This window comes from Rhinolophus ferrumequinum, chromosome 7 (assembly GCF_004115265.2).
Source record: "Rhinolophus ferrumequinum isolate MPI-CBG mRhiFer1 chromosome 7, mRhiFer1_v1.p, whole genome shotgun sequence".
NCBI lineage: Eukaryota > Metazoa > Chordata > Mammalia > Chiroptera > Rhinolophidae > Rhinolophus > Rhinolophus ferrumequinum.
The window spans coordinates 57972302-57987323 of NC_046290.1; the positions used below are offsets into that span (position 1 = coordinate 57972302).

At 36.9% G+C, this 15022-nt stretch overlaps 1 protein-coding gene and 1 long non-coding RNA gene across 8 annotated transcripts in view; one reads left to right on the plus strand and one right to left on the minus strand.

The window, feature by feature from the left end:
- Window positions 1-15022, minus strand: part of MEF2C (myocyte enhancer factor 2C) — a 168131-nt gene that overhangs the window by 149586 nt on the left and 3523 nt on the right. For 5 of the 7 annotated variants that reach the window (XM_033110080.1, XM_033110076.1, XM_033110067.1 and 2 more), the window contains exon 2: window positions 2748-2834. The gene's annotated coding sequence lies outside the window, so the exon portion shown is untranslated. Of the gene's footprint in view, window positions 1-2747; window positions 2835-12166; window positions 12186-15022 lie in introns of those variants that run through there. The other 2 variants (XM_033110066.1, XM_033110069.1) reach the window with 2 other exon arrangements.
- Window positions 4353-15022, plus strand: part of LOC117024678 (uncharacterized) — a 233527-nt gene continuing 222857 nt past the window's right edge. The window contains exon 1 of the long non-coding RNA XR_004423491.1: window positions 4353-4705. This is a non-coding gene — a long non-coding RNA (uncharacterized LOC117024678). The remainder of the gene's footprint in view (window positions 4706-15022) is intronic.

Below are 15022 nucleotides of genomic sequence, written 5' to 3' on the forward strand. Positions count from 1 at the left end.
CTATCCGATAGCGGATGACTTCAGTTATCCTGAAGAGTTTCAGCTGCACAGGAAGCAGAAATAGAGACTGATAAGGAAGATACTACTTATGTTAAAGTTTAAAAAATAGGTTACTATTAAAGATTTTGGAAAGGCTACTAGGGATTGGGAACCTCCCTTCTCTAGCCAAATTACTCCACACCCAATAAAACCAAAGATAATATACACCAATTAGTACACAAATCATGAAAAGACACGATTGCATGCCAGTAGAACTATAGTTGATATAAAATGTTTAAACCAAGTTTTAAAATTTCAATATTGTAAAAGGAAGAACTGAAAACATAATGGGGAAATAAAAACATGGAATGTACAAGAGTAGACAATAGGAGTGTACTGAAATATCTAGCTAATTAAAGATATTTTCGCACTTAAAAAAATTCCCTTCAGCACTGTGTTTAACCCAATGACTAGTTGCATTTCCTGTTAAGTTCTGCCCTGTGCCTCCAGACTATTTTAATGCGGGAAGACTGTGTGATTCAAAAAGCCTCCTGCTTCATTGCAGGGGCTATTGAAGTGAGTAGCTTTTTTCAGAAGAGTAGGCACAACATTTAGGCATTTGCCCCAAGGCTTCACTTGAAAGGGAAAGGTTGATTTTACAGGCAAGGACAACTAGATCTGAACAATCTTCAGGCTTCTGGCTCATCACATTGTGACTATCAGCACAACTAAAATGAAACTCTTGCTTTTATTATAGGAAAGCATGGCAAACTGTGCAAAGCAAGAACCATCTGAAATAGTATTTACTACAGATTAGTATCTACAATATATTTGTTTGCCTGTTTGTTTTTCATCTGGTGAGTTTGTTAGTACTATGAATTCATTTTAATAATATGGCAGAGATCATCTGTACTAGATTTTCATTTACGGTACAACTTATAAAAAAGTCCAAAAATTTAAAGGTACATAGACATTTTGAGTACTAAGATACATCTATATATGGTGGTAAAAATGAAATTTCATTTTTTCCAGATTCACAAATGCCCTAACAAAGCAAACCATTTGCAGGAACATCTATGTTTATTTCCATAATGCCTCAAATTAATGTAATGAATTCTAACAGCCTATTTTACATGTGCAAATAGACATAGGCAATACCTGACTTTGAACCATACTATTATAGATGGTTATAGAGAGTATTTATCACAGTATACTTCAGTTTTATATTTTTCTTTAAAAAGAAACTATTTTATGTTTTAACATTTTAAAGAATCATTTAATCATAAATATTATAACAAACCTATAATTGTCAATGATAGTACAAGCATTCAAAAGTATGTATAACCTCACACTGGATAATTTGAAAATAATTTAGACCTGGAATGTATCACAATTGGCCTTTTAAAATATAAAATATTCTCCTCAGCAGATTTAGCTTCTTAATTATGTGTGACCCTAAGTTAATATTAGCATTAGTTTCTTTCCCTAGAACTTTTATAGTTGAAGCAGAAGAGGTTGTACAGAAATACACAATAGAAAGTCACCTGAGATTTAAAATTATTCATTGGAAATCCACAAAGCGGTTAATCCAAAATGTGCTTTGTATCCTTCTTTAAATACTTCTGGACTTTGTTTTTCTTTAAAAAAAATTTAAAGTACTTGCCATTTAATAGTACTTAGCTAGGATCACAATATTTTCTGGTGTAGGAAGGAGCTGGTACTAGATGTTTGGAGGCCTGGAGTCTCTGGTTCAAGATTTGTGCCTAACTAATGAGTGTGTCTTTTCTGGCCTTCAGGTTGCTTATGTGTTAAATGAATTCTCCAGTGTATTCCAGTTCTATGATTGGAAAGTAGAAAATTCTTATACCCATTAAGCCAATTGGAAGCTTGTAGCCTAGCAGGTTAAGTAAAAGGTGACACTTTCTTTAACACAAAATGATGTGTGGATTGATGTACTATTTAAACTTGACTTTTTCCTCCAATCACCTAATATTTCCTTCATTAAATAAATATCATGTGCTTTATTATACATGCAAATATATATTAACTTGTTTTTCCCCCAAAAGAATTGTTTAGCAACATATTTAATTAAAGTGCTACAGAAGTTACAGAGAGCATTATCCTCAGGATTTTAACTCTAGGGAAAGCTAATTTCTAATTTCTGTTCAGGGTTGCAGGCCATTTTACACTACCTTCCTCTCTTGACTACTTCCTTATATTAAGTCAGCAGTCTACTAAAACATTGTGCACTGGGTCTGCCTGCTTTTAAGCTTGGCCCACACTGGGTGTAGCTTTAAAAAATTATTTTAAAGTAAGCTGGGGTGGTTACCACAGCAACCCATCCTAAAATGAAGAAATTAATCTACCCCTCAAGATTATTCAACTGTATAGTATTTGTTGAGAGACAGAGTACTCTCAACACAAACATGATAACTAAACATAGAGGTTCAGAAAAATATAAAAAGTAGTTAAGATATAAATTCCAATGGCAATTAAGGTTATTTTTTAATAGTTACAATAGAGATGACATACATCACTTCCCCTAAAGTGGATTCATTGTAAAAGAGACTTGCAAAGATAGGCCCTGAAAGATAACAGCAGCTTTAAATAAAATTATATGGTATTGCTTATAATACAAAGCATGTAATGGTTATATAACTTTTTATCACTTTTACACATGTCTATATCATAAATAATGACAAAGAGTTTGGCAGTTTTACCTCTATGAATCAACTTTGTGGTAGATGTAACAAATGTTAAGCACTCACCACATACACATACAGTCATTTGCCTTCCATTCTTTACTTCATCTCTTCATAGAAGTTACTTCACAGTTTGCAACTCTTCTTTGGCACCTTAAAATGTGTAAGTACAACAAGGTATATAGTTTTAATTAATGTTTTTAGAATGCTGATTATTAAAGTACATTCAAATAAACTTATTTCTGAAACTTCAAATCTAAAGTATCATGAATGTTAATTCTAGTATGAAGCCAAATGAATGTGGATTGAATATAAAATAATTAAAATCATCATTAATTGTCATGACACTTATAGCCTTTGCTATAAATAGTACCAAATATCTAAATTTAAAAAATTCTTTAGGTACAGCTATAGCACCTTCATAGCCTATACCGTATGGACTACCTGTGACCGAGAATCTGCAACATACAAAGGATTTGTTATTGCAAGCCAAGGTTTAATCATATTCGTTATCTCATATCCAAATATCCTATATTTATTTCTATTTTTTTTCCTTTAATTTTGTATCAGATAAAGAATTACAAGGAACAAAGCCAAATTCCTGCTATCCCAAGCCAACAAAATTTGTCAGGTTGGGATACTGAAGTTGCTGAAAGGGCAGCATCTTTTATGCATTGCCCAAAGGCAAAATGAAAATAGTTTGGGATTAGTGATGTGAATTCAGGACCCTCTACCAATGCTACTGCCAGTGAGACCTTCCAAGCACTGCCTAACTGTACTGAGCACAGACAAATGCCCTGTGTTCTAATCTGTTTGAAGCTACCTTTCTATGACTTTGAGAACACAAACGAACTTTTCCCTTGGCTTCAGAATGGGTCTAGTCCTCCCAACGTTGAGCCGTATCTAACCATGATGGTCAATATCCCTTCTCTCATTTGTACTAGTAAGACTTTTCATAGTCAAGAGTCGTTAAGATTTATGAAATCTCTATATTTGATTTGACATCCTTAAGATTTGCTTTTATTTTTAACTTGCTTTTGAGTCAAGGAGAAATGAAGAATTTTGGCCACTTTTATTTAGGGGTGTTAGCTGAGTTTAGTCTTTTAGGCTAAGTCCCACAGTGAGTTACTCTCAACTTGGTGACTGGTAGTCAGTACCAAGTGACCTGGTGAATTCCCTTTCTCCCAGCTCCGCTTGGTTTTAACAGTCTATTACGTGGGGATCATAACACACATCTCCCAGGGCCTTTTCACCTTATAGAAATGCAATCGTCATGAAACAATGTCTGAAAGATATGTTAAGGCTTTTAAAAATGCCACCACAAATTATAGTACATTTCTTCCGTATCCTGGATCAGCGTGCCCAAATAAGGATGGATCAGTAATTTGCTTGCGATAAAAAGTATCCATATGCATGGCTAAATTTAATGGACTTTACCTTTACTTACTAAATTAAATGTTCTTTGGAACATTGATTCTATCCCATTTCTTGAAATATCACAGAAACCTTCAATTCAAAGAATGGATTTTCACACATCCCCTTTTAACTATTTCTTCTAGATACCTCTCTACGTGTGTGTCCTTTAATTTTTAAAGATCTTTACCCGGGATCGGGATGGGGGTAGGGGTTAAAAATCTCTTCCTGCCTTTTGGTGCCCACTTCTTTGTCTGGAAAGCAGAGGGCTGGGATTCAGTCGGGACGGCCCCTTAAAGACCCAGACGGGGGACGCCTCTGATTTCAGCAGCTCACTCCGATGAGTTATTGATTGCAGGCAGCAACAATCCCTCCGGATGATTTGTGTGGAAAGTGAATCCGCAACTGGCTGGGCGTTCAGAGAGGCGCAACAGCCCAACGCCATTCAATTATTGCCGGTCCTCCCCTCAACACTGCTCTCACCACCTCCACACTCCTTTCTCCACACCGCTCCGCTTCCCCTCACCCACTTTGCTCCGCGCGGACAGAGCTGAGGGGGCGGGGGCTCCCTCATGGGAGCGTTTCTAGAGCTCCGAGGCAGCTAGTAGGGGGTGAGTGCGCCACGTGCGTGCGCCACGGGCGAGGAGGAGGCGGGCGTGGGGCCCTTCTGGGGACCTGCTGGGCCTGGATGCGCAGAAGGCGGGCGTGGGGCGGGGGTGGGGGGGCGTTGCTGTCTTGGCAGCGGGTATGCCAAGTTGTGTCTAGAGGCGGGATTTCACGGCCTGGGGGAAAGCGGCCGGTGGCTTGGCAAAGAGGCCGCGTGGTGGGCTCTGGGGAACGGAGGAGGACGCAACGCTGGTGGTTTTGGGCGGTGGTGGTGTCAGGGGGCTTGTCCTGCTGGTCCGGTTTGCGGATCTTGGGGATATTTCCCCTAGGTTGGCGAAAGACGACCCCAAAGAGCTGGGAATGAGCTCCGAGCGACGCACATAGTGAACTCACCCACGCACCGTGCACAAAGCGCTGGCACGCGGTTCGGGTCCGGCGGCACAAGCTTCTCGGAGTGCTCCGAGCATTTTGCAAGCCTGAGAGAGGGAGAGTGGCACGCTCAGGTTGGGCTGCCACCCCAGTCCCACACCAGCCAGCCTGGTTTTTCACCTGACAGATGAATAAAAAAGGACTGCGTCCGGGAGCTGGATGTTATAGCCCAAGCTTTCAGGCTCCATAGGGTTATTTCAAAAGCTAACAGCCAAACCCTGGTTCTAGTAGTTAAGCTGCCTCGGTGGATGTGCGCGTCTTGGCTAAGGAAAGGCCACAAACAACATGAAATGGTATACTAGGGAGAAAACGCACAACTCCCCCCAAACTTCCTTTCTCCTTTCATCCCTCTCTATTTGTTAGCACGCTAGAATAGTATCGGGGTCTCTTGCAAACATGCCATCACGAAATGCAAATGCATGTGCTGTTCTTTGATCTGTGTGTGGAGTTGTACCAAGGGCACCAAGCGTGGTGGAAAGATCAATGCTCCAAAGGCATTCTAGAGCACTCGGCTGAATAAATCAAAGGTGTAAAATGTTTATATTGTCATGTTCTCAAAGCTATAAGCTGCTACCTAGGTTATAGCAGGTAGCCGCATGTGGCTTTTTAAGTTTAAATGAATTAAAATTAAATTTAAAATTAAGTTCCTTAGTTAACACTAGTCACATTTCAGGTTTTTGACTGGGAAGTGTTGAACGTTTCCATCTTTGCATAAAGTTCTATTGGAATAGAATGAATGCTGGTTAAAAAAAGAGAAAGAAATAACCTGCCTTATGATACCATCTAAATTTTAGGACACTGGTATTTGCATTTCTTGTTACTAGTGTGAAAACTTTTAAAGTCAGAATTTCAGTATCCTCCTGCTGGAAGAAATACTAGGAAACACTTAACAGAAACACCTAATTTTTTACAGGAAAGGAAAGTTGGGCCCAGGGCAGTTAAGAGATGCACCCCCAAATCATGTCATAAATTTGTAAAGAAGTTAGGGTCACCTGACCGGGTCTAGCACACTTTGTGCCAGGCCAGTGCACCTTTCTGCCAGCCCCAGGGCCTGGGGTTGGCTAGGCAAATTAACTTCACAAAAAGGTGACCTGACAGAAGATTTTAGAAAGGAAACCCTTTTACAAGGGAAAATACTTCTGAGCATTCCTCTAGGAAGAAATTCCATTTAATAAAGAATCAGGTGTATGGGAAATCATACTGTCTCCCAAACTAAAAATGTATTATTGGTAGGGTCACAGATTCAAATAATGCCTTTTTGAAGAGACTAATTGGGATAACGTTGTGCTTACTTATACTTAAAAAATCCTGAGGAAATGGAATTACTCTTTTAAAGTAAGAGTTAAAAAGCACTCTTAAGGTCAGGGAGGCAAGGTGTTACATAGGGGAGAATTGTTAGCAAAGCATAATCTTTAAATTCTATAAAGATATAAGATACATTGATTATGTCTTTGCCTGATATTATGTTACTAACATGAACAAAACTTATTTACAAATTATACTACCTGAGACATACAAGGTAACAGAATGCACCATAAAGATTTAGAGACATAGCATTAACTTTCTAACTTCAATATTTTGGCTTGTTTGGGTAGTTGGTTTTTTGCCATGATCATCCCCTATATTTCTTCTTATTATTTAGGGGTGAAATGTTGGTATTAATTCTGGGCATTTATTGTAATTAGCTTGTAAGGACCCCCAAGTTTTCAGATAGGAGGACTCATGAATAATAAATCATTTTAAAACAACCACCATAAAATGTCTTTTAAAGCTCACATCTCTCCTGAGCTGATGCATATTTAAATTATTGTCTTTACTTCTCTTACTAATTTACCATTTGCATATGGCTCAAAGTATAAAGGATTCTTCCCATTCTCCCTGAAATTTAATAACCTAAGAGAAAAGTCTTTTAATTCTTCAAGGCATATGTACTAGAAGGCCTCAGTCTCTCCATGGCTTTCTATTGAAAAGGCTGGTCTGACTAAGAGGATATGTGGCCAAAAACCAGTTGTCTCTAACACATGGTAACTATATGATTATGCACAAGTTACTGACCCTTCGTTTGCCTCATTTCTTCATCTATAAAATGTGGATCATAAAGTTCTACCCTCCAACCTATGTTATGAGGATTCAACAAGCTATTCAATGTAAAGTGCAAGGCTGGGAAAGTGGTAAACTGCAATAAAAGCCATTCTTATTCTCCTGCAAAGAAATTCTCCTTCTATATTATTAAGTCACATATTTGCCCATAGTGGGGCTGTCACAGCAGAAGTTGGAGAAGTAGGTTGTCAGAGGGCTTGTAATTGGTTCAGGATGAGAACTGTTTGTGAGTTTTACCTTTAAGAGGTAGAGATCTCTTCAATCCTAAAATTCCCTGATCTAATGGGTAGAGGTTGCCTTATTTCCCTTTCAGAGCCATCCTACCTTCAGGATACTTTCAGGCTTCCTTTGTCTTTATTTAATATTATTATTATTTTCTTGAGAGATGTTTCCTTATACTTGTTAGCTGCTTGGTTGTTGAAAAGGCACTGGAAACTCCAAGTCCATCCTCTTTTCACCCTGGTTGACCTTTGGAATGCTGTTGTCAGCCAAGAAGACATTGATATCTTCAGTCTCCTGCTAGCTTGAATTCTTTAGGGCAGAGTCTGCTCAGATTATCTCCTGATGTCATTCCAAATGTCTGATGGCCATCTATGGCAACGAGGCTAGGCAATGGCCTGCTGGGAAGGGGGAGCCCGTGGAATGCCTAACGGAGCATTCTCTGCAAGAGGGACCTAGAAGTAGTTCTCTGTGGGACACATGATCAACATCACAGCTATGTCTAGGGACTATTTGCCACTTCTTGAAAAACAGAAGCCATAGACATCTTGCATTTTTGGTTTTAATAAAGTCCCACTTGGAATGTGTATGATTCCTATATTTGGTATTCACACCAACTCTCCTCATTATGAACACCAAGTTAAGTAAGATGAAGTAGTCTAGAAAGGACAGAACAAAGCTACCACACTGCAAAATGTACTGTGTTTCCTCTATCTCTCTAAGTAATTTTCCAAATGATTGTATGTATTTAATTTAACCGAGAACTTACACGATTATTAAAAAAAGATTTTATGTATAACCTAAAATTTTAAACAAAGCAAAATAACATAAAAATTAAATTTTTCAAGAAGGCAAGATCATGCATACATTTATATGCTTGCAATACATACTAGATTTAAAAATAAGGAGATATGTAATTATATCCATATTCTAATTTACTAGGAAGAAAAAATTAACTTTTATTATTTGGGATGAAGTCTCTAAATTATTTTGGAATATGGAGAATTAAAAGTAAAATGTAATAAAACTTAAATTTAAGTCAGTTATTAAAATTGGTTTGTTTTACCAGTGTATACTAATTCACTGAATCAAGAACCCAGACCAAAGACGTCTGGATTCCTGTAGATGATTTTTTAAAACTAAATTTGTAGTTAAATATTTCTATATCAATGATGTATTTGTAATGCAATGATATTTATAGTAAATGTGCAAAAATAATATTATCATATTTGATAGAATGTGGGTTGAAATAAATAAGTTCAAAGTGCCTGACATTTAATGTTCACTATTTGTCGTTGTATTAACTGCTTTAATTAATTGTGTTGTATTAAGTGCTTTATAAACTTTATTTCTTCTTATCAAAGCAACAGCCTTTCAGAGAGGTACTACTATTCTCCCCATTTTACAGATTTTAAAAACTAAAGCTTAGAGAGGTGATATTACCAGCCCTGGGTCACATAGCTCAGAAGGGCCAGACAAAGGACAAGAAACCAGGTTTGCTTGTTTCCAATAGACACCCTCAGTTATGATGCCATACTGCTTCCTTGTACTCCTAACCTTTGCTCACTTACAGGGATGATGCGAGCAGGTAATGATATAATCAACATTTCTTTTCCACCAGAAAATACTGCAGAAATACATTGTCTAAATGTGTGTCTTCTTCTTCAAGGTAGACACTTTAGGAAGTTATTTGCTTATTTCAGTAATGTTGTCTTTGCGCAAGTCAAATCTCCTTGGAATTTGCCATGCAGTCATAAGACCAGTCTTATTGCTGGCACGTCTTTATCGGTAAGGATGAATTCGTTGCTGAAACTAAATCCAAACCAAATGTAGTAAAGAAGGTGCTTGACAAAAGCTTTGATGTGACTACAGAGTAGCAGATTATTTGATATCGCTCATAGATTGACACTAATTGCAGATACAAAAGGAGAATTTCAAGGGTATCCCTGATACAAAAGTGTAGCCTTTGAGACATTTTGGTGAGTAACACATATAAAAGGTTTGATAATTTTTTTTTTAATTTTAAATTTATTGGGGTGACTTTGATTAATAAAATTATATAGGTTTCAAGCGTACCATTCTATAATACTTCATTTGTATATTGCATTGTTACACTGTCATTGTTGCATCTATATATTTCACTTTAAAGGACTAATTTTCCTGAAAAACATCTCAATGTCTCAGTTATCTAACAATATTTTAGAAAATGTTTTCTTTTCCATGAGTTTTCATACTTCAAAGCAGCTTTTATTTCATAATAGGGCATTTCATATTTGAAATAAATATAAAACATACGTATGATAATATGTTGCTTAAACCAATATATATTATACCAGGAAGTCTTACATTTTGGGATTGCCAATTTATATTACCCTTGTCAGTGTTCCATATACTATTCTTTTCAGAGAAACTTCTCATTTGTATCCATATTTGATTTTATCAGACTTACTAAAATAATTAGATATCCATTTGCCCAGAATATCTTATTTTTTAGTTACATCAGACATCTTCTAAATTGCTTATTGATTCCATAATCTTACACTTAAGTATAAAGAACCTTAGCATAAATATGTAGAATGAGTGGCTTCCTATGAAATCTGAGTTTTAAAGTCCATTTACATCAATAGTATCTAGGTGGTATAGGTGAAATTGTATCAGCTGGGTAAGTGGAGCATGCCAGAGTAAAAGGACAAGTTGAAGGTGATTGTAGGGAAGTCAGTGATACAAAGACAAGCTTTGGCAAACTTACAATTATTATTTTCAAAATCAATAGTTACATCGTCTGTTTCTTTCAGTGTCCCTGTCTCCTCACAGCCTTTCATTGACGTGACCCACAGAGTCCTTTCATTCCTCAGCAGCCTCTTTATGTTCCAGAATTCTCCTGGATTATGTTCTGTCAGAGGAGCCAACCACTCCCCAAACTTCATGACGCAGCATGAACATTTACTCCTTTAAATGAACTTTTCTTCAAAAGTTTTCTGCAAAGAGTTCATCATCCAAAGGAGTCTCCATGACTACACAAATTCTCTGCTGTGTTGGTCAAGGGATGATTTAGGGAGGAGACCCCATGTCTCATTCCCTCCCACCTACAGTCATTCCCACCCACAGCCAACATGTAGGTGAGCCCTGGGTGCAAGTCAATGGGAAGCCTGGCTCTTACTTGAAGAAGAAATACTACTGTTTTTTAAAAGGCTGGGATTGGACTATGAGCTATCAGCAAAATGTCATGATGCTCCTTGAAAATTTGTCTACTTATTTTTTAAAATATAGTACACTTTAGAACTGGAGTACACCAGTGCTCCAGTCTCTATTTCCTCTTTTCATAGGAGGCACACAGTTGCTACATGTTCTTTGTGCCATAGCTACCATGTTGTCACTTGGTCTCACCTTGTGTGTACTCCCTTCTAACTCCCCAAAGCCACCAGAGGTAGTATAATTAGTTATTTTTTCCAGACACATCTTGAAGAAAATATACAAACCCTGTGGGGACAAGATGTGTTGCTTCCTGGATGAAGGGAATAATTTGTTAGAGTTGGGGAGAGGTTCAGGATTGGAGGGCAAAATGCATACCTCCTGTATGAAATCAGTGATAAAGCATCTTCCTATGTGCAAAGACGGGGCACATAAATATTTCCCAACTTTGTATAGCATTAAACCTGTAAATACAGAGGATCCATGTCAAGTGAAATGCACTTTGTATTAATAATCATCACTCTGAAGAGATTCAGAAATGAAGGAATATAATTCTAAGTTAAAAATTTTGAATACTACTTAAAGGGGTAAGAAATATTATAGAATTATCTTGCTCCTTTTGACTCCCTTTAGCAATAGCCAATCAATAGATTTACCCCCATCTTTTCCATTGCTTTCTTTTTTCCTTCTTCCTTCATCTTTTCTGCTCCATCTCTTCATCTTCAGTTGTAAATTTTTTTATTTTAAATTGTAAAGTCAGTAAAGTTACACACACACATACACACACAACTGGTTATTAATATTCAGAGTTTTTTCATTGCTTTGGAAAGTTACATTGTCTGTTTTAGACCATAGGATATTAATAATAGTTTTCTATTTATCTGATTCACTTATTTCTCAACAATTGATGTGTGCTATAGACAATATAGCCATAGAAGGGTTTCTATGATTACTTTTGTTATTAATCATTATAATTACTCTGGTTATAATAATGATGAACTCACAGTGAATAAGGAATGTGCTGAGTTGTTTGTCTAGTATTGGCAAAGGATTTATGTTCATCCATCCACACATTCTCACCTCACCCTTATGTAGCTATGAGATTCTAGTTTGAGTAGCCTACGGCTACAAAATAACTTGCACACAGGAGAATAAAGCCGGTGGTTTCCCTTACATTAGTGGTAGGCTATCACCTCTTAAACTCTAGGTCAGTAATGATTAATTGAGTATTTTAAAACTTGAATGTGTATGCATACCTACTTCTCATAATCAGCACTGTCTGTGCTGTTTCATTATGACTTTCTTAAAGAGCCAATTCAAGCCAATTTTCATATTTCAATCTGTATTAGCCAGTGCTTGAAGTAGAACTTGAGAATAATTTTTGGTTTATCAGTAGTATTGGGTGAACCTTATCATTTACCAACCCACATGAAAATAATTAAAATAAATGAACTAAAGTGCTCATTTTCTTACTGTCATAGAGGTGAACCAACCCTCTTAAAGAAAAGGGTCGTGTGGGGACTCACCAATGTAGTGCAGAGGAGTTTATCACAGTGCCTCAAATTCACCCAGATTCCTGGGCCCCATTTCAGGCCCACTGACCCACAGTCTCAGGAGTCTCTATTTTCACCAGCTCTTCAGGTGTTTCTCATGTACATTTTGTTTGCAAGCCACTGCCTTAAGGTAAGAGTAAACACAAGATCTGTGAAGGCCTTCTAGTTCCATAACCTTGTCTTTTCTCTATTACTTGTATTCATTCCTGTTCTCTCAACTAATCTTAACACGTTTTATGGAATTTTTAAATTAGTGAAAGCCTTTTAAAATAGTAAGAATGAGAGTTCAAATTGATACGAATCTTTCCATTGCCTGTCTTGGTTCATGTTGTAAACAAGCAAAATAGACATACCACACATATTCTGCCCACTGTAATTAGAAAACTGATTAATCAGTATGGGGATCTAATTCTCTCAAAGCTCTGTACAATTCCTCATCTTTACTTATCTGAGGAGTAACTCTTTTCTTGGATGGAATTTGTTCCTTGGATCCTGGTATCTCAGCAAAACTTACAAAATGGGCTTCAGACCCAGGTACCTACTGTTAGTGACCGACAGACGAGTTCATGCTTCCATGACTGCCAGCTGCATGTGTGCCTAGATTTCTTGCAACCAGGACGAGCACTGTTCTGATCACTTGAGAGCTGTGGCTTTTCACTAAAGAGACTTTCAATCAATACGAATGTTCCTTATGATCTTGGTAATTACCTCTGTCTGCTTAGCAATCATAAAGGGCCTTCGCAACATGGCCATCCCAGGCAAAACGGTGATCCATATTACCAGCCTTTTAATCTCTCTCCATACCCAGCTGCTGCCATTAACCTCTTTTGGACCCAGATATTTTTAACACTTCAGATTAGGGGTTCTCTGATATGCCTGTTTCTTGTTACAATGTTTTACTGACACAAACACATTCTCAGGCTGGCTTATTTACAGCAGTGAACGTGGTAAATTTTTTTTTTTTTCAATTTTTCATTAAAAAAAATTTTCTCCCATTTTATAGAACTAAAAACATCAAGTGACCATTAAGTCCTTTGTGTCAGCTCAGCCCTACAGAGCATACTGAAAAGTTCAAAGCTATGTGTGGTAATATAATTTCGAGGGTGAGACCTTGCATGTTTTGTTACCAGGGTAGCCAAGTGGGAAAAATATGGCCAGCTGGTTGGGAGTGTGTTAGAGAGTGATTTTGTTTGGCCCACTGATTTCACAGGCTGAATACTGGTGTTAGTTTTAATTATTTGAAATGCCGACATGGTGGACTACATATAGCAATAAGGAGTGTGCAGGGCATGCCATTGTAGACAGGAACTCACCAATATGGTCTAGGATCCTTTTGGAAGTTCCCACTAAGCAGAGGAATCACCTCTATTGAATAACTACAACTTCCCTTCCTATGATTGACACAAAGCCCAAAAGAGTCTCATCCACTCTGTAGCCTCACAGAGGTTACACGATTTGTTTCCAGTCACAAAATTACTAAGCAGTGAAACAGAGAGTACTACTCGAGCTGCCTACTTCTGCTCTGGTGCTATTTGGACAACAGTCTTCAGCTCTAAAGAGAAACCATTTATGATCTTTCAAAGGCCAATGAGGGACAAGTCATTCACTAACACCCCTTTGAAACGCAGGGAGACAACTGAATTTTTTGAAAGGAAAAAAAAAAGGCTTGTGATTCTGTATATTTTGCTTTGACACACCTGTCTTTCACATTTGTTAGCAATGGATACCATTTATTGATTATTTTGCTTGCAGTTGATTTTCATGCTGTTGTGTATTGTTAACTGGTTTGCAGATTAACAACTAATGTTTTAAAATTAATTTTTATTTTTCAATTACAATTGGCATTCAATATTATTTTATATTAGTTTCAGGTATACAGCATAGTGGTTAGACATTTATATAATTTACAAAGTAATTCCCTCCCTCCCCCATAAGTCTAGCACCCACCTGGCACCATACAAGTTATTACAATGATTAATAACTAATATTGATTTGGACTAAATATAATGGAATAAGCAAATACATTTAGATATATAATTTAGTTGCTAAATGGGATCATAGAGCTGTTGGAGATCATTTTAGACCAATCTCTTGCAGGAAAACCCTATCCACAATTTCCTACCATGTCCTATATCTATGTTTTAAGCTCCCTCTCTCTTTTTTAAAATTAATTTGCATGTCTGGGTTTTAAAACAAATACTGCTGCAAAGCCCAGTATTTGTTACCAATAGGTCCAGTCATACTTTAAGATAAATTCTTTAAAATTTAGAACAAGGTAGATATCTCCTGTCTTTTCTGGAGGGTCCCAAAATAATTGAGTATATTTAGTTTGAATATACTTTCATGACCTTGACTGAATCAGTATGTTGTATATAGCGTTATTGACAAATTATAGCAATATAAAATATTCATATAATTAACAATTATATGAATAAATGTAAGATACTTATATTAACACAGGATTATTGAGTCATAGAATTTCTGAGCTGTTAGGAAGCATTTGCTGATGAGGCCTTTGGGGTTCAGAAGGTTTGGTAATTATACACACAACCACACACACACACACACACACACACACACACACACAAATACATAGAAGTTGTTGAGTCAGTTATATGAACTGTGTAATATACTGCACTTGAGTATTATACATATGCTTATGCTTTGATATATTTGGTATTTTTAATTATCCCCTAATATTTCAAAAAATTTCAACCTCCAGTTTTCATTTCTGCATTCATCTTCTAAAAATATATATTGCCACTGATTTTTTTTTTAATTTCTGCTATTTCACATACACTATAAATATTTTCAGTGTGCAAATCAGTT